Source organism: Heterodontus francisci, chromosome 22, assembly GCF_036365525.1.
Source record: "Heterodontus francisci isolate sHetFra1 chromosome 22, sHetFra1.hap1, whole genome shotgun sequence".
In the NCBI taxonomy this organism is placed as follows: domain Eukaryota; kingdom Metazoa; phylum Chordata; class Chondrichthyes; order Heterodontiformes; family Heterodontidae; genus Heterodontus; species Heterodontus francisci.
The window spans coordinates 78,992,811-79,014,030 of record NC_090392.1 but is presented as its reverse complement, the minus strand read 5'-3'; the positions used below and the strand labels follow the sequence as shown (position 1 = coordinate 79,014,030).

The 21,220-nt window shown below is 47.3% G+C and overlaps 1 pseudogene; it reads right to left on the bottom strand.

Annotated features, from left to right (window-relative positions):
- Window positions 1–10,030: 10,030 nt before the first annotated feature.
- LOC137381652 (small nuclear ribonucleoprotein Sm D1 pseudogene) lies at window positions 10,031–10,455 on the bottom strand (annotated as a pseudogene).
- Window positions 10,456–21,220: the final 10,765 nt, after the last annotated feature.

Genomic DNA, 21,220 nt, shown 5'->3' with positions numbered 1-21,220 from the left:
CACTGCACACAACTATACACCATCCTAACCCCGACACTGCACACAACTATACACCATCCTCACCCCGACACTGCACACAACTATACACCATCCTCACCCCGACACTGCACACAGCTATACACCATCCTAACCCCGACACTGCACACAACTATACACCATCCTAACCCCGACACTGCACACAACTATACACCATCCTCACCCCGACACTGCACACAGCTATACACCATCCTAACCCCGACACTGCACACAACTATACACCATCCTCACCCCGACACTGCACACAGCTATACACCATCCTAACCCCGACACTGCACACAACTATACACCATCCTAACCCCGACACTGCACACAGCTATACACCATCCTAACCCCGACACTGCACACAACTATACACCATCCTCACCCCGACACTGCACACAGCTATACACCATCCTAACCCCGACACTGCACACAACTATACACCATCCTCACCCCGACACTGCACACAGCTATACACCATCCTAACCCCGACACTGCACACAACTATACACCATCCTAACCCCGACACTGCACACAACTATACACCATCCTAACCCCGACACTGCACACAGCTATACATCTTCCTAACCCCGACACTGCACACAACTATACACCATCCTAACCCCGACACTGCACACAACTATACACCATCCTAACCCCGACACTGCACACAACTATACACCATCCTAACCCCGACACTGCACACAGCTATACACCATCCTAACCCCGACACTGCACACAACTATACACCATCCTAACCCCGACACTGCACACAACTATACACCATCCTAACCCCGACACTGCACACAACTATACACCATCCTAACCCCGACACTGCACACAACTATACACCATCCTAACCCCGACACTGCACACAGCTATACACCATCCTAACCCCGACACTGCACACAACTATACACCATCCTAACCCCGACACTGCACACAACTATACACCATCCTCACCCCGACACTGCACACAACTATACACCATCCTCACCCCGACACTGCACACAGCTATACACCATCCTAACCCCGACACTGCACACAGCTATACACCATCCTAACCCCGACACTGCACACAACTATACACCATCCTCACCCCGACACTGCACACAGCTATACACCATCCTAACCCCGACACTGCACACAACTATACACCATCCTCACCCCGACACTGCACACAGCTATACACCATCCTAACCCCGACACTGCACACAACTATACACCATCCTAACCCCGACACTGCACACAACTATACACCATCCTAACCCCGACACTGCACACAGCTATACATCTTCCTAACCCCGACACTGCACACAACTATACACCATCCTAACCCCGACACTGCACACAACTATACACCATCCTAACCCCGACACTGCACACAACTATACACCATCCTAACCCCGACACTGCACACAGCTATACACCATCCTAACCCCGACACTGCACACAACTATACACCATCCTAACCCCGACACTGCACACAACTATACACCATCCTAACCCCGACACTGCACACAACTATACACCATCCTAACCCCGACACTGCACACAACTATACACCATCCTAACCCCGACACTGCACACAGCTATACACCATCCTAACCCCGACACTGCACACAACTATACACCATCCTAACCCCGACACTGCACACAACTATACACCATCCTCACCCCGACACTGCACACAACTATACACCATCCTCACCCCGACACTGCACACAGCTATACACCATCCTAACCCCGACACTGCACACAACTATACACCATCCTCACCCCGACACTGCACACAGCTATACACCATCCTAACCCCGACACTGCACACAACTATACACCATCCTCACCCCGACACTGCACACAGCTATACACCATCCTAACCCCGACACTGCACACAACTATACACCATCCTAACCCCGACACTGCACACAACTATACACCATCCTAACCCCGACACTGCACACAACTATACACCATCCTAACCCCGAAACTGCACACAGCTATACACCATCCTAACCCCGACACTGCACACAACTATACACCATCCTAACCCCGACACTGCACACAACTATACACCATCCTCACCCCGACACTGCACACAGCTATACACCATCCTAACCCCGACACTGCACACAACTATACACCATCCTCACCCCGACACTGCACACAGCTATACACCATCCTAACCCCGACACTGCACACAACTATACACCATCCTAACCCCGACACTGGACACAACGATGCACCATCCTAATTCCACTTTATGCCTCCAATGGGTTTTCCATCAGCCAAATCATTGCATTGTTCTTTCTGTCTCCATCAGGGACAGCCATGCATTACACAAACTCCTACCCCAGTCCAGTACCTCACTGCCCCTCTCCCCAAGTATAGGTCAGCATCAACCTAACCACTGCCCCCACTCCACCCCCATCAGATGTTGCAATGACTCGTACACGAGTGATAGGCCAGGAGGTGCCCTGCTCCTAGTTGATGGCAATGTCACACTGTGGCTTGCCAGAAGGAGGCACAGATCAATTAGCATTTTCTCTTAAATCTCATTGGAGCGAAGAAGGATGAGAGGTGACTTGATAGAGGTGTACAAGATGATGAGAGGCATAGATAGAGTGGATAGTCAGAGACTTTTTCCCAGGGTGGAAAGGGTTATCACCAGGGGGCATAATTTTAAGGTGATTGGAGGAAGGTTTCGGGGAGATGTCAGAGGTAGGTTCTTTACACAGAGAGTGGTGGGTGCGTGGAATGCACTGCCAGCGGTGGTAGTAGAAGCAGATACATTAGGGGCATTTAAACGACTCTTGGATAGGTACATGGATGATAGTAGAATGAAGGGTAGGTAGTTAGTTTGATCTTAGAGTAGGTTAAAGGTTTGGCACAACATCGTGGGCCGAAGGGCCTGTATTGTGCTGGACTGTTCTATGTTCTATCAGGGCGCTGTTTAATCTCACCATGCTGTAGGCTCCTATTCACAGACCTGCACTGGGACACAGGGTACTTATGTTTGTCTCAGTGTCTTTCATTGTCAGTGTCCCACAGGAATCAGCTATCCTGACCCTGTCTGGCACCTCCTAATGTCACAGTTTGACTAATAGCCTCTCTCCTGATTAGGAATTGCAGGAATGTTTTCTGTTGTAGGAAGAGTAAGTGATTGTCCCAAAGAGCAGAAAGCAGCAAATGGACAAAACTACAATGAGACAGAATGAACAAGGAACCTGCTCCTGTGAGGATAGGGAGAGAGCGAGAGAAATAGTGTGCTGGCTCTATAAATAAACAGGAGCACTTGACATCAAGTAAAAGTGAAAACAGAGAGAGACTCTGTCAGAAGCTATGAAAGAGAGTGCACTAGTACCAAGGAACCAAGTGACAGAAACACACAATCGCGGGGTAAAAAATTAAAACACTAAACTCCCTCTAGTCCTATATCCAAAACATTGGCTTACACAGTGAACAGATGTGCCTGATGTGCATGGCTCAGTATCAAACCATGTGGTGATACTTACCTACTGAAATGAGGAACTACTTGCAATGCAAAGTGCTTCCATCTCAGACTGTTCCATTTGTCTGGCCCTCCTGGCTCCTTGGGTGCATGGGAAGCCCCACTTAATGAGCCAATAATAATTTGAGAATTTTCAGCCTTCCACTGTCTCCCCTAATCTTATTCACATTTATTTCTCAATTTATTTCCCATTTCAAGTACCTTGGCCTTCAATTCACCCTCATTCGCGACTCCTCAGATACTGAAGCAGTATGTATAGAAATGCAGCAAGACCTGGACAATATCCAGGCTTGGGCTGATAAGTGGCAAGTAATATTCGTGCCACACAAGTGCCAGGCAATGACCATCTCAAACAAGAGAGAATCTAACCATCTCCCCTTGACATTCAATGGCATTACCATCGCTGAATCTCCCACTATCAACATCCTGGGGGTTACCATTGACCAGAAACTAAACTGGAGTAGCCATATAAACACCGAACAAGTCAGAGGCTAGGAATCCTGCGGCGAGTAACTTACCTCCTAACTCCCCAAAGCCAGGCCACCATCTACAAGGCACAAGTCAGGAGTGTGATGAAATACTCTCCACTTGCCTGAATAGCTGCAGCTCCAACCACACTCAAGATGCCTGACACCATCCAGGACAAAGCAGCCCGCTTGTTTGGCACCCCATCCACAAACATTCACTCCCTCCACCACTGATGCACACTGGCAGCAATGTGTACCATCTACAAGATGCACTGCAGCAAATCACCAAGGCTCCTTAGACAGCACCTTCCAAACCTGTGACCTCTACCACCTAGAAGGACAAGAACAGCAAATGCATGGGAACATCACCACCTGCAAGTTCCCCTCCAAGTCACGCACCATCCTGACTTGGAACTATATCGCCGTTCCTTCACTGTCACTGGGTCAAAATCCTGGAACTCCCTTCCTAACAGCACTGTGGGTGTACCTACCTCACATGGACTGCAGCGGTTCAAGAAGGCAGCTCACCACCACCTTCTCAAGGGCAAGTAGGGATGGGCAATAAATGCTGGCCTAGCCAGCGACGCCCACATCCCACAAATGAATAAAAAAAATTAGCCCTTCCAGAAACTGATCCATTATTGGCTCTTATTCATTAAGTGGATCCTCCTGAGGACTTTAGGGACCATGAGGGGGAGACAAACTGAGCAGCTTCCGTCTCATCCATAAAAGCACCAACCATCATTTAATACTTTGAAAGTTCCAAAGAATCGAATTTTATTCTCTACCTTGTCCCTTGGAAATTTCATTTTCTAATCTTCTTTTCCATTCCAAGTTATCTGATTGGCAGCTTCTGGTTTAGTTTATTTTTCAGTTCTAATCTTCTTGCTCCTTTTAATCTTTCAAAACATTTGTAGTTTGCTTCATACTGTTTATAAGCTTTTATTTAACCATTCAGCTTCCTTCCTTCCTTAGTAAACCTTAGTAAAATTTCCACCCAAGTTCCTTTATTCCCCATTTCAAAAATCATGACCTTCATTGAGCTCCTCGAGAATCTGTTCCATTGGGCCAAATCTTCCTGGAGAGATGACAACTTATTAACAACACATGGCATTAGTAATGCACAAATCGGCCAGCAAGTTCAGGGAACATATTCTCCCTGAGTCAAGAATCTCCAGAACTTGCTAGTCGATTTATGCAGCTCCACCATTTGCTTTGCATAAACAGCATCTTCCCCTAAGCTTTGCTGTTATTTTTAAGAGCTTGCACATTAATTGTCCATTATATCATAACCTCTGCATCACCAACTCGTTCTTTCACACTAAACCCTGTCACCAGGTTTCATGGAGGCACCCAAGATCGCGTCGTTGGCACCAGCTAGACCTCATCGTCACAAGGCGAGCCTCCTTAAACAGTGTTCAAATCACACGCAGCTTCCACAGTGCGGTCTGCGACACCGACCACTCCCTGATGTGCAGCAAGGTTAGACTCAGACCAAAGAAGTTGCATCATTCCAAGCAGAAGGGCCGCCCGTGCATCAACACTAGCAGAATTTCTCACCCACAGCTGTTACAAAAATTTCTAAATTCACTTGTAACAGCCCTTCAAAACACTCCTACAGGGGATGCAGAGACCAAGTGGGCCCACATCAGAGATGCCATCTATGAGTCAGCTTTGACCACCTACGGCAAACGTGCGAAGAGAAATGCAGACTGGTTTCAATCTCATAATGAAGAGCTGGAACCTGTCATAGCCGCTAAGCGCATTGCACTGTTGAACTACAAGAAAGCCCCCAGCAAGTTAACATCCGTAGCACTTAAAGCAGCCAGAAGCACTGCACAAAGAACAGCCAGGCGCTGCGCAAATGACTACTGGCAACACCTATGCTGTCATATTCAGCTGGCCTCAGACACCGGAAACATCAGAGGAATGTATGATGGCATTAAGAGAGCTTTTGGGCCAACCATCAAGAAGATCGCCCCCTTCAAATCTAAATCGGGGACATAATCACTGACCAACGCAAACAAATGGACCGCTGGGTTGAGCACTACCTAGAACTGTATTTCAGGGAGAATGTTGTCACTGAGACTGCCCTCAATGCAGCCCTGCCTCTACCAGTCATGGATGAGCTGGACATACAGCCAACAAAATCGGAACTCAGTGATGCCATTGATTCTCTAGCCAGCGGAAAAGCCCCTGGGAAGGACAGCATTACCCCTGAAATAATCAAGAGTGCCAAGCCTGCTATGCTCTCAGCACTACATGAACTGCTATGCCTGTGCTGGGACTAGGGAGCAGTACCTCAGGACATGGGCGATGCCAATATCATCACCCTCTATAAAAACAAAGGTGACCACGGTGACTGCAACAACTACCGTGGAATCTCCCTGCTCAGCAAATTGGGGAAAGTCTTTTCTCGAGTCGCTCTAAACAGGCTCCAGAAGCTGGCCGAGCGCGTGTACCGAGGCACAGTGTGGCTTTCGTGCAGAGAGATCGACCGTTGACATGCTGTTCTCCCTTCTGCAGATACAGGAGAAATGCCGAGAACAACAGATGCCCCTCTACATTGCTTTCATTGATCTCACCAAAGCCTTTGACCTCGTCAGCAGACGTGGTCTCTTCAGACTACTAGAAAAGATTGGATGTCCACCAAAGCTACTAAGTATCATCACCTCATTCCATGACAATATGAAAGGCACAATTCAACATGGCGGCACCTCATCAGACCCCTTTCCTATCCTGAGTGGCGTGAAACAGGGCTGTGTTCTCGCAACCACACTTTTTGGGATTTTCTTCTCCCTGCTGCTTTCACATGCGTTCAAGTCTTCTGAAGAAGGAATTTTCCTCCATACAAGATCAGGGGGCAGGTTGTTCAACCTTGCCCATCTAAGAGCGAAGTCCAAAGTACGGAAAGTCCTCATCAGGGAACTCCTCTTTGCTGACGATGCTGCTTTAACATCTCACACTGAAGAGTGCCTGCAGAGTCTCATCGACAGGTTTGCGGCTGCCTGCAATGAATTTGGCCTAACCATCAGCCTCAAGAAAACGAACATCATGGGGCAGGACGTCAGAAATGCTCCATCCATCAATATTGGCGACCATGCTCTGGAAGTGGTTCAAGAGTTCACCTACCTAGGCTCAACTATCACCAGTAACTTGTCTCTAGATGCAGAAATCAACAAGCGCATGGGAAAGGCTTCCACTGCTATGTCCAGACTGGCCAAGAGAGTGTGGGAAAATGGCGCACTGACACGGAACACAAAAGTCCGAGTGTATCAAGCCTGTGTCCTCAGTACCTTGCTCTATGGCAGCGAAGCCTGGACAACGTATGCCAGCCAAGAGCGACGTCTCAATTCATTCCATCTTCGCTGCCTCCGGAGAATACTTGGCATCAGGTGGCAGGACCGTATCTCCAACACAGAAGTCCTCGAGGCAGCCAACACCCCCAGCTTATACACACTACTGAGTCAGAGGCGCTTGAGATGGCTTGGCCATGTGAGCTGCATGGAAGATGGCAGGATCCCCAAAGACACATTGTACGGCGAGCTCGCCACTGGTATCAGTGGCCGTCCATGTCTCCGCTTTAAAGACGCCTGCAAATGCAACATGAAGTCCTGTGACATTGATCACAAGTCGTGGGAGTCAGTTGCCAGCGTTCGCCAGAGCTGGCGGGCAGCCATAAAGGCAGGGTAAAAGTGTGGCGAGTCGAAGAGACCTAGCAGTTGGCAGGAAAAAAGACAAAAGCGCGAGGGGAGAGCCAACTGTGTAACAGCCCCGACAAACAAATTTTTCTGCAGCACCTGTGGAAGAGCCTGTCACTCTAGAATTGGCCTTTATAGCCACTCCAGGCGCTGCTCCACACACCACTGACCACCTCCAGGCGCTTACCCATTGTCTCTCGAGATATGGAGGCCAAAGAACAATTGTCACAGAAAGTTAGGGTCCATAATTAACAACATAATGAAGTACCTTTTAACAAAGTGATAATTGTTAAGGTGATGCCAATCAACCTCCACAGCCCAGAAAGGGAACAATTTAAATTACTGTGTCTCATTCCTGCATGTCGTAACTTGTTAAAATCTTTAAGTGTCAAATTTTAAAAAAACTTCTGTCTCTTTTTTTCTCTCTTTCGATCCAATCTTTCCACCTTATTTCTTTCTGTATCTTATTTGACTCTACCCTATTTCCATCTTGATCATTCCTCTGCTTCTTTCTCAATCTTTAAATAGCTTTGATTAAGGACTGTTGGTCCTATAGTTTACCAAGGTCTCAATGGCCCCATTGTCCTTGCCACCCCGTTATGAGCTCACACTGCCAGCAAGTTATGGTGCAAAAATGTTTCAAGATGAAGGGTGCAGGAAAACATCTAACGGGGCATGCCATGAGATGCCTCAATCCAGCAAAATCTGGCCCATTCTGCCAAAAATGGATCAATCTGGTACAGCTTTCCTGTTGCTGAATCTGAGTTCATGTCTGTCGTGAAATGGTCATTAAAAAGCTGTGATATTTAAATATTCATGAAGCACTAAGACCAGATGGAATGCATCTAACAGTAGTTAAGGAAATGATGGTTGAAGTAAGGGATTGGCAGTTTAAACCATTCACACCTCATTGGACACAGGGGTAATACCAGATGAGGTGAAAATACTGAACATTTCAGATCTCTGAAAAAGGCCAGAAATGCAGACGATTATGGGTCCCGTTACTGTGATTCCTAATGGGGAAACATTGTAAACATTAGTGGAAGCAATTCAACAGTATCCAGCAAGGGGAAAGGCAGTAATTCCAAACAAATACTGATTCATTGAAGTCAGATCGTATCTAACGAATTCACTGCACTTCCTGGAGGACATAACAGAGTTGCTGCACGATGGTAATATTGTCGATGTTCCGTATTTTAACTTTTAGAGGCATAGGATAAAATCGCACACAAGAGATTTTCTGGCTCAAGTGAGAGCTCTTGGGGCTAAAGTAGAAAGCTTTTAAATTGGATAACGAATTGGGTAAATAATGGAAAAAAAGACTAATTAGCAATGCAATGACTTTAATTAAAATGATGTGCACATTCGAGGCCCCAGGAACAGTCAGAGCGCCTCTGCTGATTGTAATCTTTATAAATAACTTGGGGAATGGTTTTGGAAGTGGAAAGGAATATAAAATCATAGAAATTACAGCACACAAGGCAACCATTTGGCTCACTGTGCCAGTGCTAGCTCTTCAAATGGGACTACATTCTACTATTAGATCACCCTAACCTTCTCTGTTCAAGGGGAAAACAAGTCCGCAATTTTCTATTTATTTTTTTCCTGATCTAATCCTACTGAACCTTGGCTCTATTATCTTTCCTATAATGGGGTCACAGAACAGCACTCAATACTCCAACTCTGACATTCTACAAATTAATTACTTCCTTACTTTTTATATTCAACAGGTGTCAGTTGATAGCACACTCCCTTCTGAGTCTGAAGATCATGGGTTCAAGTCCCACTTCAGCACAAAATCCAGGCTGACACTCTCAGTGCAGTACAGAGGGAGTGCTGCATTGTTGGAGGGACTGTCTTCGAGATGAGATGTTTAACCAAGGTCCCCTCTTTCCTCTCAGTTGGACGAGAAAGATCCCATGTCACTATTTGAAGACGAGCAGTGAAGTTCCCCCAGTGTCCAGACCAATATTTATCCATCAACCAACACCACTGAAACAGATCATCTGTCATTATCACATTGCTGTTTCTAGGACCTTGTATACAAATTTCCTACATTGCAACAATTACTACATTTGAACTGAATACTGCTTTGACTGAAAAGCACTTTGGAATGCCGAGGCCATGAAAGGCATGATCGAAAAGCTTTTCTTTTCTTTCAATATTACTACATATAAACTCTCAAACACACCTGCCTTTTTTTAAAATGCCTGCAATCCCACCTTTAGCTTCCTCTGTTTCTGCATCCTGGTTACTTGTTCCTCAAGAGTATTACAATTTAATTTAAAAAAAAATGTGAATTAAGTTTATTAAAAACAAAAATAACGCAAAAATTCTTGAGTAAACAAAACTTATACAAACATCAACGGCAACTGTCTCCACAAAGCAGAACAGAACATTATCGCCTTGGTCCTCCTCGCCCTCTCCCACGTCCTCTTCCCCGGCCTCGACCTCTTCCCTGGCCTTGACCAGCAACTGCTTCCCTCTTTTTTGATTTGACTTTGGGCTCAACATCGACTAACAGTGTGTCCAACGGTAAGCTATCTGGGAGAACAAAGTAACGAACGTTGTTTCCTCGGATACTCAGTGTCTCGAGCTGTACAGGTTCTCTGTTCTTTAACATCATCTTCACTGCTTTCAGGTGAGTATTCATACTGACATCCACACCTGTGATAGTTCCATGCACCTGAGTTCCATTCTTCAGCTTAATGGTCACAGTCTCAAGGCTCAACTTCATCAAAAATCAGACCAGCTTCATGCTGGCAGCGGATTATCCCCGGGCCCGCGGAATGGACACAGTATTACAATTTAATACTCTTTTCGCTATACTTTCTTCCAACTTGTACTATGTTACGACCAGGTGAGAAAGGGGTCTAGGGGTTCCCTCTCAGTCCTTTCCTAGTCAAAGTGATTCCTAACAACGCAGCCGGCCGCTGACGTCATCAGGCTGCGCCAAGATGCGCACATGCGCAGACGGGCTCCTGCTCTCTGCGCGTGCGCAGTGTTCCGACTTGCCATGACTGGTTAGCGCATGCACCGACAACGTCATCACGTAATGTGTGCATCTTTGTGCAATGTGCCTGGTCGGCCTCTGCGCATGCACTTTACGCGTACTGCAATGCAACGCCAACAAGTATTCATGCATGCTTCAACCTTCGGATATTCACGCATGTGCCTACCTTCGGTGCGAGTTTCTGTAATTGGAAGGAGGAGAGATTTCATCAGGCATTTTCTGGCATTTTATAGCGATTATTTAGTCCTTTTGGAGATTTCAGCCTGCTTCATTTTTATTAGAAAGAGGAGATTGCTCCAAGGTAAGTTGCTCTGCTGTAGTAAGTTGCTCTGAAAACATTTCCATTGTCTGGGGCACTACATGTGCTCCAGTCCCTGTTGTAAGTTGCTCTGAAAACATTTCCATTGTCTGAGGCACTGCATGTGCTCCAGTCCAGCAAACAGCTTTCCATCTTTAAAGTTTAAAGTTTCTATGGAGCGCCTTCTGTATTTCTCATCTCATCTCATGTTTCCCGTGTGGTCCCTTAATAGCCTTCCTGAACTGCAAACGTCGATGATGGCTACTTCAGTAGATTCCACAGGGCAGTTCCTTGCCACCCTCACAACCGAGGGGTTCCAGAGTTATGACGACTTCAGCAGTAAACTGGAGATGTTTCAACAGGTAGCATGGTCTGCAGGTACATCCTGTGATGTGCCTTGTTATGTTTTACTATGTTAACAATGCTGTTTAAATGCGCTTTGCTGTTGTGCTTACAGGCAACGGGGAGTCTGTTTAAAAAAGTGAGCACCCATACGCTTGAGAGGGAGAACAAGAGATGGTGAATCGAAATTCCCAGCCACTTTAAGTATGCCTCGGTGAGGCTGTGCTGTGTACACTCTGGGCAGCCACGCATCCGTTCTAGTGGGGTGAGACCAAGTCAGAGGTAGGTGCTGCGGTCATTACATTTCTACTTGTGTAGCGTGTCATTCCTGTAATGCTGTTCCTTGATGCGCATTGAATCAAGATTAGATTTGCAGCATCAGTACATCTCGTCAGTGAGATCCTCTGCCCACAAAACCATGCGTATGGCCTCCTCCTCTCCTAAGGTTAGTTTCTTAAGTGTCTACGGACTGCCTTCGTTGTGATCTCCTGGATGGAGCAATGGCTGGTCAACCACCTCTGCGCAACCTCCTCTGCACTGCGAAACAGGTGTGCACCAGCTTTTGGAACCTTGTCATGGTGCACATGTAAACTGCTGCCAACAACACATCCGGGGATGGCTGACATTTTGGTGAGCGCACGAGGAACCTGGGAGTGGTCATTGAACGTCTGTGTAACATTTCAGGTATTTCGCCCTGGGCTGTGAGGTCTTCATCAGGGTGAAATTCAATACGAGCAAGAACAAACTGTGTGTCAGCTCCTACCATCTTGTACATACCGGTCATGTTTTGGATCCAGAATGTTTACACTTCTATGCAAGGAGACGACAACTGAACCAGGATGAAAGGCAGAAGGTAGAAGAGTTGGTCAAGCTGCAGGCTGGGAACAAACAGCTGAAGGATTATATCGAGCGTTCATTCAACAAGACCGTGACCCTTAGTGACATTAGAAATGTAAAGTCCCGGCTCAACACAGGGGATGACAACATGGATGCACTGTGTGATACGCTGGAGAAGATTCAGCAGGACGGGGCCACGGTGCGGGTTGGCCTGCAGGGAATCAACATCCTCTATATTGCCTTCATGACACCAGCCATGAAGGCCCACCTGCAGGTCTTTAGGAACGCACAAAGTGAACAAATGCAGCTACCCTCTGTACCAGGTGATGGTGCAGGACAATGTTGGTAGGGGCAGGGCTGTATTTTATGCCATGGTGAAGGATGAGACGGCTCAGATGCTGGATGAGATTGTGGGTGTTTTTGTCGATTTCATGGGATCCAGCGCCTGTCGTGTAAGGTCGGCCATTGTGGATAAGGACATCAATGAGATCAATGCGATCAGGAAGCATCTCCCAGCTGCAACTGTTCTCCTCTGTCAGTTCCATGTAATGCAGAGCATGAGGAGGAAGATCAGCAGCTACCCACTGAATGGTGAACTGAGGGATCAGTTGTTTATGATCTGCAAGGAAATGGTTCATGCAGCTTTGGAGGACAAGATCACAGGTTGCATAGAAAGGATTGGACACCTTTATCCACCCCTGCAGGGCTACCTGTTTACAAACTGGATTCCACCGAAGGAGATGTGGGCATCATGTTCACGTGGTAAAGTCCTAACGTTTGGGAACAACACCAACAATCGCATTGAGTCAGAGAATGGCAAGATAAAGCACCTGCTCCACTCCTCCTCATCCATGAGGGAATGCATCTCAGCGCTGATCTTCCACAATGATGTCCTGGATCGGGAGTGCTCCTATTCCACATTCCTGCAGGGAGCCTCTTTCAAGCGCATCGCAGAGGCACCAGCAGATTTACAATCATTTTACACAGGATTCACCAATCACGCTGTGAAGCTGCTGCATCAGGATCATAGCCACCTTCATCGAGTAAATGTCAAGCAGCAGGATGAAGGCACAGTGACTGTGATTTCTGGTGCCAAACAGTACACACTGCAGATATATGATGGCCGGGCTACCTGCAGCTGCATCTTCTCCATTCAGACTTTGTTGCCCTGCAAACATGCTATTGTTGTGCAGAGGCATCCCGGTCTGTCTTTGGAGAGGCTCTCCCCCAACTGCTGCTGGCGTGCATCTCAGACACCCACGAGGACAGGCATGACTGCTGCTATTGTGATAACAGAGGAACAGCCAAGGCCCCTCAGCTACAATGAAAAATACCGCTTGCTTTCAGATCAATTGTATCAGCTACAACAGTCGTTCTGCAGAGTGGAACGGCATCATTCATGCAGAAACTGGACTGGCTGCAGCAACACACTCTCCGCTGGCAGCAAGGACTGGCCGATGAGATGGAGCCAATTAATTTGCCCAACAATTGCCCGGAGGCACCTTCAGATGGAGGTGGCCATGAGCTGGACATCAGTCGAGTGCCACAATCCATGGATCCTGAGCGTTTCACCCCCTGGCCTGAAGAGCTGATAGACCATACGTACGCCTGCCTGTTCACAGCTCCACTTACCCCACCTGCGGGACCCTCTCCTTGCTGTTCAGTCACACTGGCAAAGCCAAACACCGTACCGATGGACACTGATATTCAGTCACCTGTTCCTGCACCCATCAGAGCAGTGCACATGGACACACAGCCGCCTGTTCCTGCACCCATCAGAGCAGTGCACATGGACACACTGCCACCTGTTGCTGCACCCATCAGGGCAGTGCACATGGACACACAGTCACCTGTTGCTGCACCCATCAGAGCAGTGCACATGGACACACAGTCACCTGTTCCTGCACCCATCCGAGCAGTGCACATGGACACACTGCCACCTGTTCCTGCACCCATCAGAGCAGTGCACATGGACACACTGCCACCTGTTCCTGCACCCATCCGAGCAGTGCACATGGACACACTGCCACCTGTTCCTGCACCCATCAGAGCAGTGCACATGGACACACAGCCGCCTGTTCCTGCACCCATCAGAGCAGTGCACATGGACACACAGCCACCTGTTGCTGCACCCATCAGAGCAGTGCACATGGACACACTGCCACCTGTTCCTGCACCCATCAGAGCAGTGCACATGGACACACAGCCACTTGTTTCCCCATCCGCCCTTGAAACAACCATGCAGAGCCTTGTGAGGCTCCGCAATTGCCAGCTGCTGCCTGTCAAGCAGAGGGGGCGTCCAAAGGGGTCAAGCGCTTGGGGAACATTCAGCAAGAAGAGACTGAGCACTAAAAGAAACAAGCATGCCGTGTCCAGTGGTAGCATGAATGTTAATCCTCTTGCTGCATACACAACTGGTGAGGTGGGAGTGCAGCCACACCATTCTCCATCCCCAATGTTGCTTTAAGGCAAAGGTAGATAAAAGCAAAAGAAATAGAATATTTCTATAGTAATAGGCAGGATCGGATGGAAGCAGATGGGAAGGTGCAGGAGTAGCATAACCACTAACAGGGAACAGCTGGGCTAATTGGCCTGCTTTATGTTCATAGTCCAAAAGAAATGTGCTTCTTTTTCAGCACCCTCACACCATTCATGTTGTCCGAGAGCAGCATTGAACCATCATGAGATAGGGGCAGTAACATCATCCTAACTCCTACATCTGAGGTGGGTAATAAGTCCTTCACTGCCGATGTTATCAATTGGTGCCTTCACTGCAGAACTTAAAAAGGTGAGCGCAACAGTAATTTCAGTGGATGGAGGGAGGGAAGCTCTGACACTGATGTTCTTTCTTTATTTCTTTCTTTTCATATAAAACATGGCGTCGAGAAAACAATCCTTGAGACTTAAGGTCAGCATTCAAGCGACGAAGGCAGCCGAATCATGCTGCGGAGCTTGTCACGATGTGGAAAGGAAACTTGCATTTATGGATGAAGTGGGAATGCACATTGGGATGTGCTTGGGGAACATTCATCAAGAATAGACTGAGCCCAGACTCTTTTGATTTTGCCTTCTTCACATGGACAATACAGTAGTGGATTAGAGAGCCAAGTGTTCATTCACCGCAATGCTCTACCGGAACAATCTCTTTAGTTCTGCATAGCAGAGACTCGGCCTATCTGTTTCACGGGAATGCTGGCGACACAACACTCATGTATCTATGGGGAGGGGGGCGGGGGTAGAGGGAGGGAGTTAAAATCAGAACTGCCTGAAGAGGGGGATGCACAAGGCAGGGACTAGACAGCTGGATTGCCTGCTGTACAGTTGAGAAGTAGGGGAGAGAGCGGTTGGATGGGGGATCTTGGGCTGGAGGGAGCGGCTGGATGGTGGGGGCCGGAAGCGAGAGGCCGTAGAGAGCAGGGGGGCGGCGGGAGCGGGTAGTGGCCGAAGACCTTGGTGTCGCTGGGTGCGGGGACCGGCCGGAGAGCGGTACGTCTTGCTGTAGCAAGTGTATGGTGCATGCGCAGGATGTCGCTCTCCTCCTCCCCATTCCCCCCCCCCCCACCCGATGTAGGAGCATGTGGCCGCTCTGTCCGGCCGTTCCCCCCCACCGGCCACTCCACTCCGCTCCCCCCCCCCACCGCCGCCGCTCTCTCCGGCCGCTTCCCCACCCCCCCCCCGCCACCCCGCTCTCTCCCCCCATCCCTCCAGACGCTAGCTTGAGGCGGCGCCGCTTCCCTCCTCTCTGCCACGTGCTCCTACATCGCCTTGCTTCTTCGGATGGTGTAGTGCAGGAAGGAAGCAGGGGGCAGGGAGCGAACGGCCAGAGCGGAATGGCACTGAATATAATTAGAATTGTGCATCACTGTCAGAGGTGCTGTACTTTCGATTTCCATTGCGTGCTGCCATAGGTTTACTTTGCCATTCTGTGATTATTTGAGCAGCGCCATCTTTAATCCTGGCAGCTGCCTGGACATCGCAGACTGTGACATTTTAGTGGCACAGGCTGCATTTGCGCATGTGCCATTGCAGCGCCACCTGGTGGTTGTGTTGTCAGCAAATGCAGCCTCTCCTGGTTTGACTGTAACAGGCTTTAATTTTTAAAACATCATGTTTTTAGCTTCCCCTCAGTGAATCTTTGTTCACTGCTCTCCAATTGTAATGGCAAAGAAATCAACCTGACAGGTTTTCTCAGATTTAACCAAGAAAGGCGTAAGTTTATTAACCTTAAAACTCTAATTCGGTTAAAACTACTAACAATACACGACGCAACCAATCTAGCATGCATATGCGATAAACACACATGCAGAAAGAGACAGAAAAGGAGAAAGAATCAAGGGGAAAGGTTTGAAGCAATAGCTGGAGTTCATTTACTGTCTTTTGAGTTTGATGTAAAATCTTTGATTGCAGTTCAATCTTTTTGTCTCGTTGGGGCCCAGCGCACTTTCAAACTTGTTTCAATGGTTTTGTCTTGAGGCTTAGTTTCCTTCTGTGGTTCCCTGTCTTTGCATGAGAGGGAGAGAAAGAGAGAGACCTTCCTTCTCTGTTGTCTTCAAATTGCAGTCTGACTCAAACTGTTCTGTGAACACAATTCAAAACCAAACTTGGACCAGCAGGTCAGCCATGTTAACAGCTTTTTTTTTAAAAAACAAACCGTGCTGCATTTTTGTGGATTCTCCATCTTAGCAGACACTCTCAGTGCGGGGGAATGGAATGCTGGCTTTTTACACATTCAATGTCTGACAATCAAAATCCATTTGGGTTAATTGGATCAGGGAGCAGTTCCATTATCTTCCCCAGGCAACTGTCTCTTCGAGTGCAAATGTTTCCAGCCACTGCTCTCTCTTCAAACAAGTCATTTTTTCAGTCCGGCAAAAGTTTAAAATTAATGTTTCATATGCTGAAATTAATATGCATCATTCTTGGCAGGTGGGGTTTTCATGACAACTATTTCAGATTTCAATCCACTGAACTGTATCTGTCACCTATCTCCCCACTCTAATAATCTACCCAAGCTTCCTGCACTCTCCCTCAATTTCAGCCATGTAAGTAGATATTAGGGTAGGTGGACAAAATCTTGGTCAAAGACACAGGTTTTAAGGAGGGTCTTAAAGGAGAAGAGAGAACTGGAGAGGCAAAGAGGATTTGAGACGGATATGGAAAGCTTAGGGCCTAGGCAGTTGAACATTTCTTCAGATTGTAAATTAAACTTAAATTATTATACTTGTTTTAAAAACATTGCTTCATATTGCTCTTAGGCTATATTAGCCAATGATCATGTAACTGTGCCATCAGTTGCCTGAGCCCTATACACTGAAATTCGTTCATATAACCATTCTCTCCTCCTTTAGGATGCTTTAAAATTCTCATTCTCATGTTCAAATCCCACTATGACCTTGGCCCTCCCTACCTCTTTAACCTCCTCCAATTCTGGGCCCTCGTGCCTCCCTGATTTTAATCGCTCCACCATTGTTGGCCATGCCTTCAGCTGCCTGGGCCCTAAGCTTGAATTTCACCCCTCACACCCCCCCCCCCCCCCCCCACCAAAATGTCTCTCTCCTTCTTTAAGATGCTCCTTAAAAAAAACTTCACTCTTTGACCAAGCTTTTGGTCATTTGTCTGAATATTTCCATATGTGGATTGCTGCCGAAATATATTTTGCTCCTGTAAAATGCCATGGGACATTTTACTGTGTTAAAGGTGCATATAAATTCAAGTTGTTGTGTAAGCCCAGTGTGAGACTGCCATTAGCCTATTCCAAGGTCTGACAATACTCAGCAGGTCAGGCAGCATCTGTGGAGGGAGAAGCACAGTTAACGTTTCAGGTCTCTGTCCTTTCATCAGAACTGGCAAAGGTTAGAAAGGAGTTAGGTTTTAAGCAAGTAACAGGGGTGTGGTCTGGTGGGGAAGAGAACAAAAGGGAAGGTGTGTGCGAGGAGGCAGGAGAGATTAAATAACGAAGCTGTAATGGGACAAAGGCAAAGAGTACATTAATACTTGTGGTGAAAATCAAAGCATTAGTCCAGAGAGAGTATTAATGACAGAAAAATGAGCAGCTCTGTTGACATGAAAAAAACAGGCACATGGTTAAACAATAAAATAAAATATTAAAAAAGCCCAGTCATGCTCTGAAATTGTTGAACTCGAGGTTGAGTCCGCGAGGCTGCAGAGTGCCTAATCGAAAGATCAGCTGCTGCTCCTCGAGCTGGCGTTGATATTCACTGGAACACTGCAGCAGGCCAAGGACAGAAATGTGGGCATGAGAGCAGGGCGGGATGTGCTGAAATGGCAAGCAACCGGAAGCTCAGGATTATACTTCCGGACTGAGCGGAGGTATTCCGCAAAGTGGTTACCCAATCTGCGTTTGGTCTCCCCAATGTAGAGGCCACCGCATTGAGAACAGCAAACACAGTATCCTAAACTGAAGGAAGTACAAGTAAATCGCTGCTTCACCTGGAAGGAGTGTTTGGGGTCTTGGATGGTGAGGAGAGAGGGGGTAAAAGGGCAGGTATTAAACCTCCTGTGATTGCATGGGAAGGTGCCATGGGAAGAGGACGAGGTGTCAGGGGTGATGGAGGAGTGGACCAGGATGTCGCAGAGGGAATGATCCCTTCGGAATGCTGTCGGGGGGGGGAAGGGAAGATGTGTTTGATGGTGGCATCACGCTGGAGGTGGTGGAAATGGCGGAGGATGATCCTTTGGATGTGGAGGCTGGTGGGGTGGAAAGTGAGGAAAGGGGAACACTGTCACGGTCCTGGGAGGGAGGGGAAGGGATGAGGGCAGAAATGCAAGAAATAGGTCAGACATGGTTGAGGGCCCCGTCAACCACAGTGGGAGGGAATTCCTCGGTTGAAGAAAAAGGAAGACATGTCAGAAGCGCTGTTGTGGAAGGTTGCATCATCAGAACAGATGCGTTGGAGATGGAGCAACTGGGAGAATGGGATGGAGTCCTTACAGGAGGCAGGGTGTGAGGAAGTGTAGTCAAGGTAGCCATGGTCGTCCGTGGGCTTATAATGAATATTAGTAGGCAGCCTGTCCCCAGACATGGAGACAGAAAAGTCACAGAAGGGAAGGGATAGGCCATGTAAAAATGAGAGAAAAGTGGAAATTGGAAGTAAAGATGATGAAGTTTTCCAGTTCGGGGCAAGACCAGAAAGCAGCACCAATACAGTCATTAATGTACCGGAAAAAGAGGTGAGGGAGGGGGCCTGAGTGGGACTGCAACAAGGAATGTTCGACATATCCCACAAAAAGACAGGCATAACTAGGACCCATGACAGTACCCACAGCATCACCTTTTATTTGAAGGAAGCAAGTGGAGTTGAAGGAATTGTTGTTCAATGTAAGAGCAGGTTCAGCCAGGTGGAAGAGGGCAGAGTCCTCAGACCATCCTGGTAGGGGATGGAGGTGTAGAGAGATTGGACGTCCATAGCTCAGAGGAATATATGAAGCAAACCTGGGACTTTCTCAGTTGATTATATTCTCTACACACTAAGAAAGTAGATTCGCCCACGAGATCATGAGCCAGCTCTGCCTTTGTCTCCATCACATAAGAACATAAGAAATAGGTACAGGAGTAGGCCATTCGGCCCCTCAAACATGCCCCGCCATTCAGTAAGATCATGGCTGATCTGCCCCAGACCTCAACTCTCTTTCGTGCCAGCTCCTCATAGCCCTCAACTCCCCAATATTTCAAAAATCTATCTACCTCCTCTTTAAATACTTTCAGTGATCTAGCCTCCACAACTCTCTAGGGTAGTGAATTCCAGACATTCATTACCCTCTGAGAGAAGAAATTCCGACACATCGCAGTTTTAAATGAGTGTCCCCTTATTCTGTAACTATGTCCCCAGTTCGAGATTCCCCCCACTAGTGGAAACATCTTCTCAACATCTACCGTCAACTCCCCTCAGAATCTTGTACGTTTCAATAGATCACCCCTCATTCTTCTAAACTCTGATGAATAAAGGCCTAACCTGTTTAGCCGTTCTTGATAAGTCAACTCCTTCATCTTCAGCCTAGTGAATTTCTTTTGAACTGCCTCCAATGCCAATATATCCTTTCTTAAATATGGGGACCAAAACTGTACAGAGTACTCCAGGTGCTACCTCACCAACATCCTGTACATTTGTAACAAGACTTCCCTCTTTTTAAACTCCAACCCCCTAGCAATAAAGGCCAAAATTCTATTCGCCTTCTTAATTACTTGCTGCACCTGCATGCTAAGTTTTTGTGTTTCATGCACAAGAACACCCAGATTCCTCTGTGCTGCACGTTTTTGAAGTCTCTCTCCATTTAAATAATAGTCTGCCTTTTGATTCTTCCTACCAAAGTGCATGACCTCACACTTTCCTACATTAAACTCCATCTGACAAGTTTTTGCCCACTCACTCAACCAATATCCCATTGCAGATTCCTTCTGTCCTCATCACAACATGCCCTCCCACCTATTTTTGTATCGTCAGCAAATTTGGATATATTTTACACTCTGCCCCCTCTTCCAAGTCATTAATATAGATAGTAAATAATTGAGGCCCTAGGACTGATCTTTGTGTCACTCCACTAGTTACGTCTTTCCAACCTGAAAAAGACCCATTAATCCCGACTCTCTGTCTTCTGTGAGTTAACCAATCCTCAATCCACGCTAATACATTACCCCCAATACCGTGAGCTCCTATCTTGTGCAATAATCTCTTGTGGCATCTTATCGAATGCCTTCTGGAACTCTTGTTCTTTCTGTTTTTCCATGTGTTAACTATCTGAACAAAGGGCCATGAAAAGTAATTGGCCCACCTGTTTCCACAGAAAAGTGAATGAACGGTCAAGGCCTGGCATTGAGGCACTTTCATTAATCTAGAATATGTCAACTGATTCAGGCAAGACTCAAACAAGCCTCCATTTCATATTCAATTAATGAATGCCTCAACTCCCAGAGTTCTAAGTCTAAGAAAACACTTTAACCAGATTGTTGGCAGCAGAAATGAAGTCTGACACCATCGAGTCAGCAACCTCATCATGAGTGGTAAAAGCAGGAGA